Raw genomic sequence first — 15,549 nt, 5'->3', positions numbered from 1 at the left:
CATAGAAGAGTAATAAAATAAGTTTGTGTTCGGAAGAGCGCTACACCGGAAATTGGTGGATGGATTTAGTAGTTATTTGTAGGAGAGTCGTATGCCATTAGGGAGAGTCGGCATTAGGAAGATGGGAAATTTCGAAGTCGGAAGCAGCTAGCAAGTTGCTGCAAAATCCATGGGCCGGTCGGATGAAAGGTGTGGGAAATTGATCAGGATCGAAAGGTGCTGAATCTTGGGGAAATTAGAGATGAAGAGCTTCTCCATTTCTTATACATTTTTGATTGGCAGCGAGCAGTGAAAATATTGAAAGTAAACAATGTTGCGCAAATGTTATTTTTATTACTAAGTCAAACGGTTGCTTTGATCGGGCATTGTACGAGCTTCGTATGAAAAATAGCAGCCAGGACTAGCCTTGATGAATTATACTAAGCACGATTGAAGAATGAACTGGATATGATAGACTAGCATGTATAGGGCAGGCATTGTGTTATTCAAATAGTAGATATTTTATTGGCACTGTTGAACAAAGCTTTGCAAGTTTATGTGTGTGCAGAAATACGTATATAGAAGTGTAATATGTAAACTTGTAATAATATCAAATTTTAAAAAAGAAATTAATAATGTTATGTTTTATCACTAATGTTTCTACATCCTGTCTAATGAAAGGAAATCTTGAGAAATGATACACTTGTAACGTAGTTAGTTATGATTATATCAATTACTAGCAAGTGATTAAAAAGTGCCATACAACTCTAATTGAACCATTTATTGCTCATTACAATAAGATTTTTTACAAGCAAAGACTCAAGAAGTGTAGTCAATATGATAGTCATAATATCGCATAGGAGGTAACGAGAACGTCATGCGACAGTGATGGCGACAGAGATGATGAATTTTTCAGGCAGTAATTAAACAATTGTTTTATGACTCGCTTGAATCAGACATATAAGATAAAAAGACAGGAGTCAAACAAAATAATATCAAATAATATATATTGCTGCATATGAGTAAATGCAGTGGTAAACATATATTGACACTATTGAAAGATGAACGTAACGGTTCTCGTTTCATCGTTCTGTACTGGTAAATAATCACATTCTTCATGTGGCTAAGAATCCGTCCTCAATTTGTTTTCGATCACATATTCACAACTCATTATTCATTTTTGTCAAATCCTCACAATTAACAAACGAAACACGGTCGTGTAAGCACCGCTGCATGTAACGCTTATATGCTTTAAACCATTAAGTTCTCTATGCTGGAATTGATCGTTAATCGCCTATAAGAGTGTAATTTGTTCAAAAAGCCTCTAGCAAAGTGTATCGTACGTAAACATTAAATCAAGCAAATCGTCGGAAAACCTGTTAATCGTGAACAAATCTTCGTTATTTCTGTTAAAAATGCATTTTCGGAGGAAATACACAGGCGATGAATTTATTTGCTGGCACAACAATTGACAGCACTAAAACATTCATTTTTGGGAAAATGGTATTTCAATTTGTTTTGCGAAAGGAATTTGTTAATTTCATTTAATAAAAATTTTAAATTTTAGCAAAAAATCTTCCTTGTATGATTAGTTTTCATGCTTGGATATGTTTAGACAGAAAGCAACCGAAATGTTTCGTTTTCTGGTGAGTAGCACGCAAGGCATAGCACAAGATAGTCGAGGAAAATATATTTGATTTGACGGGAGTGGAAAGATTGGTGCTAAATTTGTGGTCAATGCAAATGAATTTTATCGTGTTCGCTTTGCAATCTGGTGGTTCTAAGAAAGTACATTTAAATGTACAAAAGTTCGTCATGGGGACAAAGTATGTTTGGATCACACATAAGTATTGATGACTTTACATAAACTTTAGCATGAGGTTTTGTAACAATGTCAATGATATTTACCCTATCTTCATAATTTTCAAGGGTTGCAGGAAAGACAGTGCGTGGGTTTGCAACACAAAGTACTGGACAAAATTGTTTTGTGCGATACCGAGTTAAAATCTTGTTCGTTGTCTTCTTGTTCTTGTTGTCTTCTTAAAATCTTGTTGTCTTCTTAAAAGAAGACATTTCAATGAAATCTTTTCCTGCCATAGAACACCGTTTCTCAGCATGATCTTGACATCGAAAGTTACATTGGTTGGTAAAAGAGGTTTCTGAGACCGAGTACAAATAGTTTTTATGCTGACGTAACGTTTTTCTTTGCTCTGGATAACGAAAATTTTGAGGTTCAAACGGCTGGTCCGGCTCGGTGGGTTGACAAATTATGATTGCACGTAGAGAAATTCACTTGATCGCTTTGTAGTGCAGTTGTCAGTGTGTGGGTGTGGTTGGATGATGTTTCATAAATTATCTAACCCAGGCCAATGGGATTAGGGTAAGGCAATAACGAGATTAGTATCTCCACGCGAAGAGCAAAATCGTTTTGTGCTTTTCCGTTCTATTCATCGTGGTTTGGGAATTATTTGAATTTGAGACGTGAAGTTTGATTGTTAAATATTGAAGAAGTTCCGTTTGGGTGATCTCGATTAACTTCAGGAAACGAGCGCTAGACTCCATCTAAATAAGTTCTTGTGTGAAGCCAAACAGCTGTTGGGCGTGATAACGTGTGACATTTTTAATTGCTTTCCTCATCACAGCCTCTTGGAATGTTCACAGAACTTTATAAAAGCAATTTGTCACGTTTCCTCCCCTAAGGAAGGCGACTTTTTGTCGCAATCGCTTACCCTCTAACCTACCGATGGACGTCAAATGAGTAGCGACCTAGTTGTACGAAATCAACTTCGAGACACACGAACGTTGAGGTGATGCCTGAATGAAGCAAAGCAATGAAAAGCAGCTATGGCGATTTGAATTGTTTGAAGAATTTTCCGAAAGAAGCAAGCTTTAACTACTTAATATCTATTTATACTACAATGGGATACAGACACCGATCACTGGAGTGTGTGTGGTGTCGCTAAATACATTTGTGTAGGACGAATATATCCGAATGAAAATTTTCAAATTGTTGTTCAAAAAATATCTGGCGCGAAAAAAGTTAGTGCTTTTCTACCATTCATACAAGAAAAAGTGCACAATATAACCAAACCTACCAAACAAGAATGATGATTATGATGCTAATTTTCAATCAAAACTATTTCTTCTCGAATAATTTGTATAACGGGAACTCTTCATGGCCTTCGAAGGTAGTTTGATTTAAACTCCACGCAACACGAAACAAACAGTGAAGTACATGGGTAAAACGATAATGACTAAAATTATCTAATTGGCAGAGCCAATACAGATTTTAATGACTTTTGAAAGTTTCCCGCCGTTAGTTTGTAACTCGGTATTTTATTTACAAGTTTTGCTTTGCGGCGATAATGTTATTATTTTCGTGTGATTGAAATTTGTATCTATCATCGCAATAAGACAACAATTCATCAAGTCAACATACTTTAAGACAAGAAAATAATTCAGCTTAGAAAATTATACGAGAATTGTATGATAACCGTTTTTCAAAGAATGCGAAAGTGCGGCAGAAAGTAAATTTTGATAGCTTGTTTTAGAAAACAATCATTAACAAGCAACCAACGATGTAATTATGTTAAAATGTGCATCCATCATTGTAATAATACATCATTACATCAAATAATCAAACATCAAGTCAAAAACTCAATATAAAGGCCATTAAAAGTCATGATACGCTTCTGTAACAAATGATATAGAGAGAGAGCAGCTTTTGATAGTTTATTTTGGAATGATTCATTATCAAAAGGCATATTTCTCACCATTTTTTTCTCAATTTTATTGAGTATGCGTTAAATGTAAGCATCGTTAATGCGTTCCCTTGGTTTCAATTTTTTTTGCTTAATAGAAGAACAAGAGTAGAACAAGACTATGTCATCAAACGTGTCTGCTCTACGGCTTGTTTGTGCCATTAGAGCGATAAATTCAGAAGCGGATGCAGGAAAACAGCACAACGCGATGGTGGCATAATCTTTTACAGCTTTTGGAGAGCTTTTCGGAGCCTTTTCTCGTTGTAAAGCTGGTCAGGCGTGGAGTATTATGTTCAAGGGACTGTTAGGCGAATGTTGATGGATGACGGATTTTAAATGCAAAAATGTTGCGAATTATTCATCCAAGTGGTGATCAACGATCTTTCAAACCTACGACGCGCGTACAAGCACACCCAAAACACACTCACCAACAAAGTAGGAAAAGTTCCACAGTCAAGGTAAGGATCGGATAGAAATCGTAATTCAATTCGACCTCAGCGTGCGATATTTATATTAGGACTGAGATTATTCTGTACGAGTAATGCAATATGATTCAATGTTTGTTTTCTCAAGGAATCAACTTATTACAGGATGGTGAATGACTTGTAATACTTGTCGCAGTGTTAATTTTGTCAAGAAGACCGTTTTGGTTATGCTTTTCCTTATGAATTCCTTTTTCTTATGAATTCGGAACTTTGTTATAGCACTTGATGCTTTGACCAAGCTTCAATTGATGGATGAAAGATAGATGGATTTAAATGTGTCTCGTTTATTTGAAAAAATAAATAAAAATTCAACAATTTTTACGAATGATGTGAAACTGAAACAAAATCGGAGCCGAATGCGTGTTAATTTTACAATTGCCATCTGCCTTCGTCCTAGCCCGTCGGGAAAACGTAAGCAATCGAAAAATTGAGTGAACGTAACCAAAGATCACATAAATCATTCCGAACCACCAGAATTAGTTTCTACAAAATCAACTCTTTGTTGGCAGGTATAAGCCATGTTTTAAAACCTCAATCCATACTACGAGCAAACCTACCATAGTTGCCATGACTAATTCAAACTACACATGTACCCACTTATCTACTTCTCGCCTTACAACCATATTGCTGAATTGAATGCGTCGGTTCTCCAACCTGCAGCGTTTATGCACAGAAGACTGCACTCTAGAGGACGAACGGAAATGGAGACAATGGCGAGGAAACCGCTAAATACATCGTTCTTAATGGACATGTGCTTCTCGTCGGTGCCGCCTCAAGATGCACTGTGCTTAATGATAATGATAATTCCTTCCCGCCATTTTGGTGCATCGGTTGCACATCGGACAGGTACTCGGTTCAGCACGTAATGATGGAGGAAGCTCACTCGATGACTCGCGATGGCCGTAATGGTGCCAGAAATGACTAGCGAACGTTCGCGATTCATATATAGCATTGGCAAGAATCAGTTGGTTTAAAATACACCAATTTATTATACCGCTTTGGACAGTATGATACACAAAAGAAAACGTCCACGGTTTTTATCCCAAGCTAGGGGAGCGATGGCATTTTCTGGTCCATTTTACGTGCGAAAAATAATCGCTTGACGATGATATTGCGCGTCTAGCGTTACCCACGATGGCATTAGTTGGTTGTAGCTATTTTGAGCTCCCAGAACCGGAAGTGATTGTTAGCAAGTGTGAAAGTATTCGCGATTAACAAGCTGGAAATGCTTTGTTTCCTTAGGGTATATGCGGTGCAAGCGTATTGACGAAGAAATTCCTGATCCCGGAAAAATTCTCTTCTATGCACATGTTAATGCACATGTGAGAAGATGCTACATTGTGAACCAAACGGTAGTTGAAAAGGTAAGTTACAATTTCCCATGTGCCAACAGTTTGAATTGAATACAAAAATATGAATTGTTGTGCATTGTAAATGCAATGTTTATGTTAATGAAAAAATGTTAGCTAATGCTACCGGAATGCAAATATGCTTCACATTGTAACGGTTTCATCGCGAAGAGATGCAGCAACTTAAGGTTCTTTACACATGCTACCACAAACGTATTCACGGTAATGTTTTTCAAGAAAATAGTTGATATCAAGGACGGATAAATGGTATACACATCTTATATTTGAAGTATTGAAATATGATTGGCAACCGCATTTTATGACCTGGTTTTCTCGATACGACGAGATGAGTTGATTTCCGCGGGTAGTTCGAAACGAAATACGCATGCAAACGGTGAAACAGTGGGTAATTTGAGGAGTAACAGGTAAGGAAAATATGTCAGTATGAGCTTCAATGCACTACGATTGATGTATCTGCGTCTGGTTCTTTTTTCCGCATGGCTTGTACATTTTTCGCTTTATCTACAAAACTAATCACTCATCCACACCGCCAAAGAATGCAATCAATTTCGCATCAGACTCACCATTCGTGGATATTTTCAGTCCATATCTCACAGCCGAATGATACGCGAACAAGAAATCAATTTAATCCAATGGGATAATTGCTCAAGCAGCATGGCAGATTGACATGGGCGATAGTATGAATGAAGATATGAGAAAGTAGTAGTATGAGAATGAAGGCGGATGTGAAGCATGTTCAAATGTAATTGAAATAATCGCATTCCTATGTTTCATGGTACCTTCAATATGTGTGTCAATATGCATTTGAGCTTGGTTCAGCGCGTGGAAGTGATATCGTTCGAAATTCAATACTTTTACGTACTTTGCATCGAATGTTGTTGATGGGATTACTGTACTCATGAGCGGTTAAATTTTCACGCAAAGTGCACCCGGAGGTATGACAAACAGCCAAGCAAGTTTAGCTTCGTTACAGGCTCAGGATTGACATCGGTGGTGGATAATATTTGCTGACCACATGTTCTGGGCATCGGGTCACGTTATCAATTCGCTGTAGTGGTGTCCTGGGCGGAACGGTGTCAGTGGCGTTAATTTTTGCATCCCGGCCGTGGTTATTGGACTCCGTAGCAACATCACTTTTCGAGGCCTTTATGTTTGGGTGAGTGATCGGGTTAATCAAATTAATCACTTTATCATAGTGTTGATAACGCTCCGTAAGAAAAACGAGGCTATTGCATTGAAAAAGCACCGCTGAAGCTTACAGAATAAAATTTAGAGTATAAAGTTAAAGTACGTTCAAAAGGTGTAGTTTGAAAAAAATTTGTTTGATTTACGTTTGTCTGTCAAAAAATATCGGGATGTCTATATTGGCATTTAATAACGATAAGAGAAAACATCAAGATACATACTAAAAAACATGTTATAATGTTGCTTATAGCACTTGCGAAGTAATTAACTTCTCGCACGCCAAAGTTGATAAAAATGTTCATCCTAAATGCGAGATTCATTAAGAATTGCAACGGCCATACCGATACTTATGCTATTACGGTGGTTTTCTAGAGATGATTAATGATTTATTGGATTCGCACGCCATCATTAGATGTAATGATTTATTTCCCTAGAGACGCGGGGTTGGAAAGACGGGAATATTTACTCAATCCAATCAATAATAACCATTGATGGTTTTATTAATCCTGCAGAACTATTTGACATGAAAAGAAATTACAATTCAATTTACGAAATGAGAAAACTGTTTCTTTTCGTTCATGCGGATTGAAATGGACATCAAGTAATTTTCAATTATCAAGAGAAAAGCAAAAACTATCATAGGATGCTTTTGGTTTACACGGTACTGATAAGGAATCCAGGACACGAGGAAAATCAAAAAGGGTTCTGATAAGCAAATCGGTAAAAATTCAAAGTGGAAGATTTTCTAATCGAATGCATTTGCAATTGGTTACGTTAAAATTTGATAATTTACGTACTTGTTTAGAAAAAATATTTGAGATTTTTATTGTTTTGAAGATAACATATGTTATGAAAGATTTCTGGCGGATTTTTTTAAATTTGAAGTGCAATACTTAAGAATTCTTCATATTCAACGACGCTAAACCTTCTTTCATTTTTGAGTCGTGCATACGTGGAGCATCAGAAAATTTCTGTTTAGTATCAGAAGAATAACCTTTAAAATACCAATTCATTACGCCTCTGTGTGCATTTTCGAAGGTGTTAAAGGCGGGCGATAATATCTCGTTTACCGTAAACTCTTCGATCGGGTGTGGATAGCCTCCAACATATGTGAATAGAGAAATCGTGAACGGATACTGCGTCTTCTTTGCGATCAATCGGTTTATAAGATTGTTCAGTTACGCTTTATTTTCAGTAAAAGAAGTGTTTGGATATGATTATTTGTTTCTCGAATGAATACCTTGATGAATCGCAACAGTCTGATAGTTTGTACGGCTGTGGTTTGTATTTTCAACAATAAAGGATTAAATTTGAGTCACCAGCTGAAGGAGAATCGATCACAGCATATATTTTAGTTCGCAAGTAAGCGTCACTTTTAAGACCAAACCACAAGGTTTAGATACGGACGAAATTATGTTGCTCACGATGTCTGGCTTTAAGCTCGATGCTAAGGCATCCGAGCTAATGCCATAACTGGGATCGATCGACAATAAATTCGACTGAAGGACGAATGCTTACCGTCACGGTGATTGGTCCCTCGTGTGTTAGCCGTGGAAGCATCTTCAGCATAAGAGCACATCGAATCGAGTCATGTTACGAGGGGCATAGCATTACGACCACCGACCATAGGCCTTCTAGAAATGTAACATGTGGAAAGGCAACACGTACAAGAGAGAATGTTCTGATCCACCATAAACGTGAAGCAAAATCCCCAGTTCACCTTAACATAAGAGCGAGAGGCTGTTGTTTTTTTTTTCAAGACTAAAGACGTTTCTTTCATTAGCAGCAGCTATCGCCTGGCGGAAAGTGTGAAAACATTAACTTTGGATTACGCCATTTCATCGACGGGTTGCAATGACTGCTACAATGGTACAAAACATTAAGAATTTAAGTGTTTTTAATGCAAAAGAAATGCAAATAGCTCTGTTGGCAGGGTAGTAGCAATACTACACTGATACGGGAATGGATCCGAAGCTTCTAGAAAGATAACATAGGCTCTCCATTCCCTACACCTACCCAATACGTCCACGACGTACAGAGCGGTAACATGTCTCTCCGAATATCTGAGCTTGGGTATACGGGGAAGCGTCTGTTCTCCATGTCAGGGGCGGCTGGTTCTCTCTTTTGTCCTGGCTTCACACGGGACTTCAAACAGCTGTGAAGCGTAGATCCTCCGACGAGACAGGGGGTTGGGGGAGAGGCCTTGCAAGCCACCACCAATACAAAAGCAACGTACAGAAACCAAGAAGGTAATTCGATTCGGAACTACGGCAAACGACCTACGCTACGAAAAAGGATTAATGATTGGAAACTTGGAACATGGAACTGCAGATCCCTCACAGCACCCGGAAGTACCCGCATTCTTGCGGATGAGGTTAGGACCCGCGGCTTCGGAGTAGTAGCACTTCAGGAGGTGCGTTGGAAAGGAGTTACAGAGCGCCCCTATCGAAGCGATTGTACGATCTACCAAAGTGGTGGAGAAAAGCATGAGCTAGGTACGGCGTTCCTGGTCATAGGTGAGATGCGGAAGCGAGTGATCGGATGGTGGCCGATCAACGAAAGGATGTGCAGATTGAGGATACGTGGGAGGTTCTTCAACCTGAGCATTATTAACGTGCACAGTCCACATCTTGGAAGCACCGATGATGATAAGGACAACTTTTATACGCAGCTGGAGAGGGAGTACGACCGCTGCCCACAACACGACGTCAAGATTGTCATCGGTGACTTCAACGCTCAGGTCGGACGGGAGGAAGCATTTAAACCCACAATAGGATGTTTCAGCGCCCACCAGCTGACGAACGACAATGGGCTTCGCCTTATAAACTTCGCCTCCTCCAAGCACATGACTATCCGCAGCACCTTCTTCCAACACGCACCTCGATTCAGCTACACCTGGAGATCACCACAGCAGACATATTCCCAGATTGACCACGTTCTCATTGATGGAAGGCACTTCTCGGACATTATCGACGTACGGACATACAGAGGAGCAAACGTCGACTCAGACCATTTCCTGGTTATGGTTAAGTTACGCCAGAAACTCAGCGTAGCCAATAGGCTACGATCCCAGCCCACCCCAAGGCTCAATACAGATCGGCTGAAGCAAGCGGATGTGGCGAGAGACTTCGCGATCGCGCTGGGGGAGGCGCTGCCGGAGGATACCACCACCGAGGCGATGTCACTCAACGACCACTGGCGAATAGTGGAGCAAGCCATCAGCAGCACGGCCGAGCGATTAATTGGCCGCGTAACACGTAACCAGATGAAGGAATGGTTTGATGATGAGTGCAGACGAGCACTATCCGAGAAGAACGCAGCGCGCACCCGAATGCTCCAGCGCGAGACCCGGCAGAACGTGGAAAACTATAGACGACTGAGAAGGCAGCAGACCCGACTCTTCCAGGACAAGAAGCGCAGCTTTGAAGAATCGGACGAGCAACTGATGCAACAGCTCTCTCAGTCGGGGGAAACCCGCAAGTTCTACAGGATGTTGAAGACGGCAAGAAGCGGTTTTACTCCTACGATCGCGATGTGCCGTAACGTGGAAGGAGACATACTGTCGGACGAGCGGGAGGTGATTGACAGGTGGAAGTGCTTCTATGACGGACACCTTAACGGAGCAGAAGCAGTGGATACCAGGCGAAGCGCAAGATGCAGAATTGAGCAGCCCTACGATAACGAACACGACTATGACGAAGTGCCCCCGCCATCCTTGGACGAAGTCGTCAGCGCCATCAAACAGTTGAAATGTAACAAGTCAGCTGGCAGCGATGGGCTGGTGGCTGAGCTGTTCAAGTTGGGACCGGAGAGGCTTGCCGTTAACATCCACTGGCTGATCAGAAGAGTTTGGGACCAGGAAGAACTACCGGATGAGTGGAAACTGGGTGTCATACACCCAGTCTACAAAAAGGGCGACAGATTGGACTGTGCTAACTTCCGAGCCATCACAGTCCTGAATGCTGCCTATAAGATCCTGTCCCGAATACTTTTCTGCAGACTTGCGCCCCTTGCTACAGATTTCGTTGGAAGCTACAAGGCAGGATTTGTTGGAAGCAAATCCACTACCGACCAAATCTTTACTCTACGGCAGATCCTCCAGAAATGCCGAGAGCACCAGATCCCTACGCACCACCTATTTATTGATTTCAAGGCGGCCTATGACACCATAGATCGAATGGGGCTATGGAACACCATGCAGCAGTACGGATTCCCTGGGAAGCTGGTACGGCTGTTAAGGGCCACCTTGGATGGGGTACAGTGCAAGGTGCGAGTGTCGAACATGCTTTCGGAGCCGTTTGACTCACACCGGGGTCTGAGGCAAGGGGACGGACATAGAACTCGCCTGGGTCCGGGGTGGCTGGTTGATGTTGGCTTAATAAGCTAAAATATTTTAGTTATATTTATTTTAGATTTAAAAAAATGTCTATTACATCTCTTTTTTTATTTTTACACGTAGGCGGCTCCGTAGCAAAAGTGAACTAACAGCATAATTATAGCTATCTTAATTCGTGTTGAAACGTAGCCGTGGATAAAATTAAATTTGTTTCAAAATAAATTCCTACAAACTTATTTCGTTTATATCAGAAAGTGACAAAAAGCTACTGGTAAGTTTCTTTAATAAATAAACGCATTTCAATGAACTCGGAAACAAACCAACTATTTTACTTTGTTTTGTATTTTTCTTTTATTTTTTCCGACATATATCACATTTTCAGCATAAAAACGATAATAAGGTAAATGTTTTGTTCTATAATTTTTTGCTTTGATTTCGTCTATAAAATTGTTCTACAATCACAAATTAAACTACCTTAAAAAAAAATAAATTTGCTTATGAAAGGAAAATGGTACATATGATCATGCGTTTCACAAAGGGAACACGCGCGAACACAATCCGACATGTTACGGTGAGAATCGTAAACCATGAATCACTTCGTCCACACAAATTGGCAATGCATGTAAGTAAAATAATCATGAAGTCGATTACTTTTGTTAGATGAATCATTTCGACAAATAAATAACATTTGAACGTTGATATGATCCACTATCATGACAAAAAAATACATGGGGATTATAAAAGTCTTAAAGGAGAAGACTTAATAAATCAATGGGTCGTTCAAGCGTTTTCTCATTCAAATAGTATATAAAAGCATATATACAACTTCTGCAATGCACACTATATTTGCACATTTCATCACGTATATTGCTCACGTGGGTTCCCATCCAGCATTAGCATAAAATGTACATACAACCACAAGAACCTCCTTTAGGTTTTCCTATTTATCTATTTTATTTTCTTCCATTGCACACGTATTCGGGTCGTTATTGATGTTCGTCTCTGCTCCTTGCCATGATAACAATGTAGTTGCTAAGGTTAGCTTCATGAATGCCTTCCAAGGCATTGGTACGCATGATTCCAGTCCTGCCAATCGTCTTGAGACTCAGCCCATTATTTACGTCGAGAGCTAATGACAATTTTGATTATCGTGTTCACGAATGAATAGTAATTAATCAAACATAACTGCGTAGTCCAATTTTAGTAAACAAAGTGGCTTCATAAAGACTAATGTATAGGCTTAAAGGTTTTAAAAAATTGTGTAACTTCATAGTGAATCTGCACTAAAAGTGGTTGTTAGTTGTTATCCCACACAGCTTCAGACCACCGTGAAGCAAGATTGAATGGCCAAATTCAATCAAAATCACGTTTCGTTTGGCTCTGTTTCCGTTATCATACTTGAAAAGACACTCTTAAAAGTGCTAGCTCAGTTCTAAAGCATCTCGACCACTACATTCGATACACAAAAGCCTTTTCAAGAGAGAATGAAGAAATGAGTAAAAAGTTCACAGCACACTGGTGGCGATGTATTTACATCCAACACACGGTACATCACGATTTAAAGAATGTCATTCATCCGTCACAGGACGATCTCTCGGTGAAAAGTGCAGCACACATTCATGTGCAATCAAATGAAAAACTAAACATGCCTTTCTGGTGCGAGGATGCTTTCCCGAATGCAACTGCGAGTTGCGAACGCAGCACAAACACCCGTCGTTAGATCTGGTCGTAACGGTCCAGTGGGAGTCAGTTGGTCGGTTGAACGTGAAGCAGAGGACAACTGGTTACAAATAGTACTGGTGACCGGAGCATGAATAATTTATGGAACCTATACTCGACCCCTGCAATGGAATCGTTTTTGTCGCCATGTTCTGCGAGAATGATGGTATATAAACAAGATGAGTACGATATCGCCTCGGTAACGGTGAAAATGTCGAATAGAAATGGAGCTTACTCGTTTATTTATCAGCTAGGCTCAGCTTCACACTTCGAGCCAATGAATCTTTTCGTAGTATACCGTCCATGCGATGCGAGAATGTGGAATAGAAAGAAACAGCTCGTCAATCTCTTTAGGATCTGTTTCTTCAATCATAGGTTTTTAGAGAATTTCTCTTCGCTTGGGAACGACACTGTCCACTCGATTCCATTTAACATTTTTCTCCACTTTTCTTCTCTTGTAGGTTTATATTACGTTTGCGTTTTCGCTTTTCACTTGCCATATCGCATTCACCTTTTCAATATTTATATCAATATCGTTGTTCGATTGATCGATTATTTCTTTGTCTGTTCAACTCCCATTGTTCCGCAGCAACAAGCTATGATTCTTTATAGAGAGATCTCGAGTATAATACTATCCCAACAATGAGCGGTCATGGATGTAGATGCAATTACGGCGTATTTTTAGTCGTTGCATCTAATGCATTACATTTTTGAAAAGTTTACCAGAAAGTACATGCAGTAGAAAATAATACCTAATTTTGCGCATCAATCTGGCTTTTACACCAGATAATGCGTAATAATACTCTTTGTTGAAGGTATTACAACTAATTCGGAATTCCAGAGAAAAATCTTTTCCTTTATGTTAAATAAATCAATGAGAAGTAAAAAGTAACGCTACATAGTACTATATACTTCTTATCTATTTTGAATCAATGTAATAGTGACAAATTTGTTATCACAATTCTTTCCAAATTGCTTATTCTTATAATTTTCCTGTGACGGCCTATCCTTTGATTTAGTGATTGCCCTCATGCACAAGTAAATATTGGTTGAACTATTTATTAAAAACAAGTCCAAATCATAGTAGTGTAATCTTTGTAATCGTGAGTAATCTTTGTAAACAACCTATTCTGCTCTTATCAATCATATTCAAAGGTCAATTACTCACGAGATATAAAGGTTCCGAAAATACTCACGAGCTATAAGGTATTCCGAATAATGGCAAACATATAAATCCGTAAATCCAATAAAACGATGAATAATAGCAGTTTATTAAAATGTATAAGTTACGCTCCGTCACAAATCTACATTTTTCATAGAATCAGGCGGATTTTGTCTGGCGGATTACCCCGACATGATGATAGTGTGGATTTTGCACAGTTCACCAGCATAGTTTTTAGAGCGTTCCACCGTTCGTTACTAGAAGCTCGTGGTATATTTTTTTGGGTTGCTAGTAATAGAGTCTCTCCTAAAGCGGATTCGACTGCCATTTCGACATGAGTGTCCTTTAGGGAGTTCGTGTCGACCCGGACTTGTATTTTCCTTCATTCCCAGTGGCGCGAGGATTTTCGATTCAACAACGCATCACTTAGCTAACCAAATTGTGAACGGAATCGATGTTGGCTCCTCAATAGGTTCTGATGTTTATAACGGAGCTAGACCAAATGGTTAAGATCAGGAGCGCTTTTACGCGATCAGTCTTATCAGCAGATATCCTTATATGAAATATCAACCCAAATGCGTGTAAAATTGAGTTCAATTGTTAGGCTTAGACAGGACAAACCTGCTGAAAGAAATAAACAATTTTTTCTGCACCGAACAGGCGTAGGTGTTACGTTTTGAGTGACAAAAGAGAGGCCAAAGATGAACTAAGAATAAATTGGTAATAACGGGTTGATCATACGACGTGAAAAGTACGTGGGGAAATTTTGGTTGCAAAACTGATTTCTTTCTTTTTTTTCTTTATTCCTTTCTTTCTTTCTTTTTTTCTTTCTATCTTTCTTTCTTTTATATTTCATCACCCGTAGGTAATGCATGCGTAGGAGTAATGCAACAATTTTCCCTTCTCCATTGTTTTAAGCCTGTATTGCTACTTCTTTACAAACTGGAATAGCAGTAATTTCAATCATTACCTACAATTATTTTCTCTAAATCCTCTACATAATCCCCATTTGAAACTCCCTTTTTTTCATTCCCCCTCGTTTTTGGTAAGCTAGATACACTCATTTAATTTTGAATGAAGATATAATCTAACTAACTTAGAATATGCGTATGAATATGCCCAGCCTATGAATATGTGTTTTAGATATGAGTTAAAACAAACGTGGAGAGAAGATGAGATTAATTCCTAAGTGAAACTTAGTGACGAGGCGTTAATTTGAAACAAGTGGAGGAAACTCAACCATTTGTTGACGATTTTGAATTTTTGAGTAATTTTTCATGCTGAAAACGATGTGATGCAAAAATCCCTTGATAACCAAAAGAAGGTTGTATAGGAACCAATTTTATGAACCACTTTCTGAATCAGAAAATCTGAAACTTTGTTGTTCCTTACAAGGGCTTAGATGAAGCATGCATTTCTAATTTTAATAAAATAAAAAAAACAAATCTAATTTCCTGTAAGTTCTTCCATATTCCGAAAGAATGACACAGACTAGGTTTACATTTTGTTAGGTTTATTCGGTAATATGCGTGCTCTCCTCTGAGGAAGCAAA

The sequence above is a fragment of the Anopheles nili genome, chromosome 2, assembly GCF_943737925.1.
Source record: "Anopheles nili chromosome 2, idAnoNiliSN_F5_01, whole genome shotgun sequence".
NCBI lineage: Eukaryota > Metazoa > Arthropoda > Insecta > Diptera > Culicidae > Anopheles > Anopheles nili.
Note: the sequence above shows the minus strand (reverse complement) of the source record.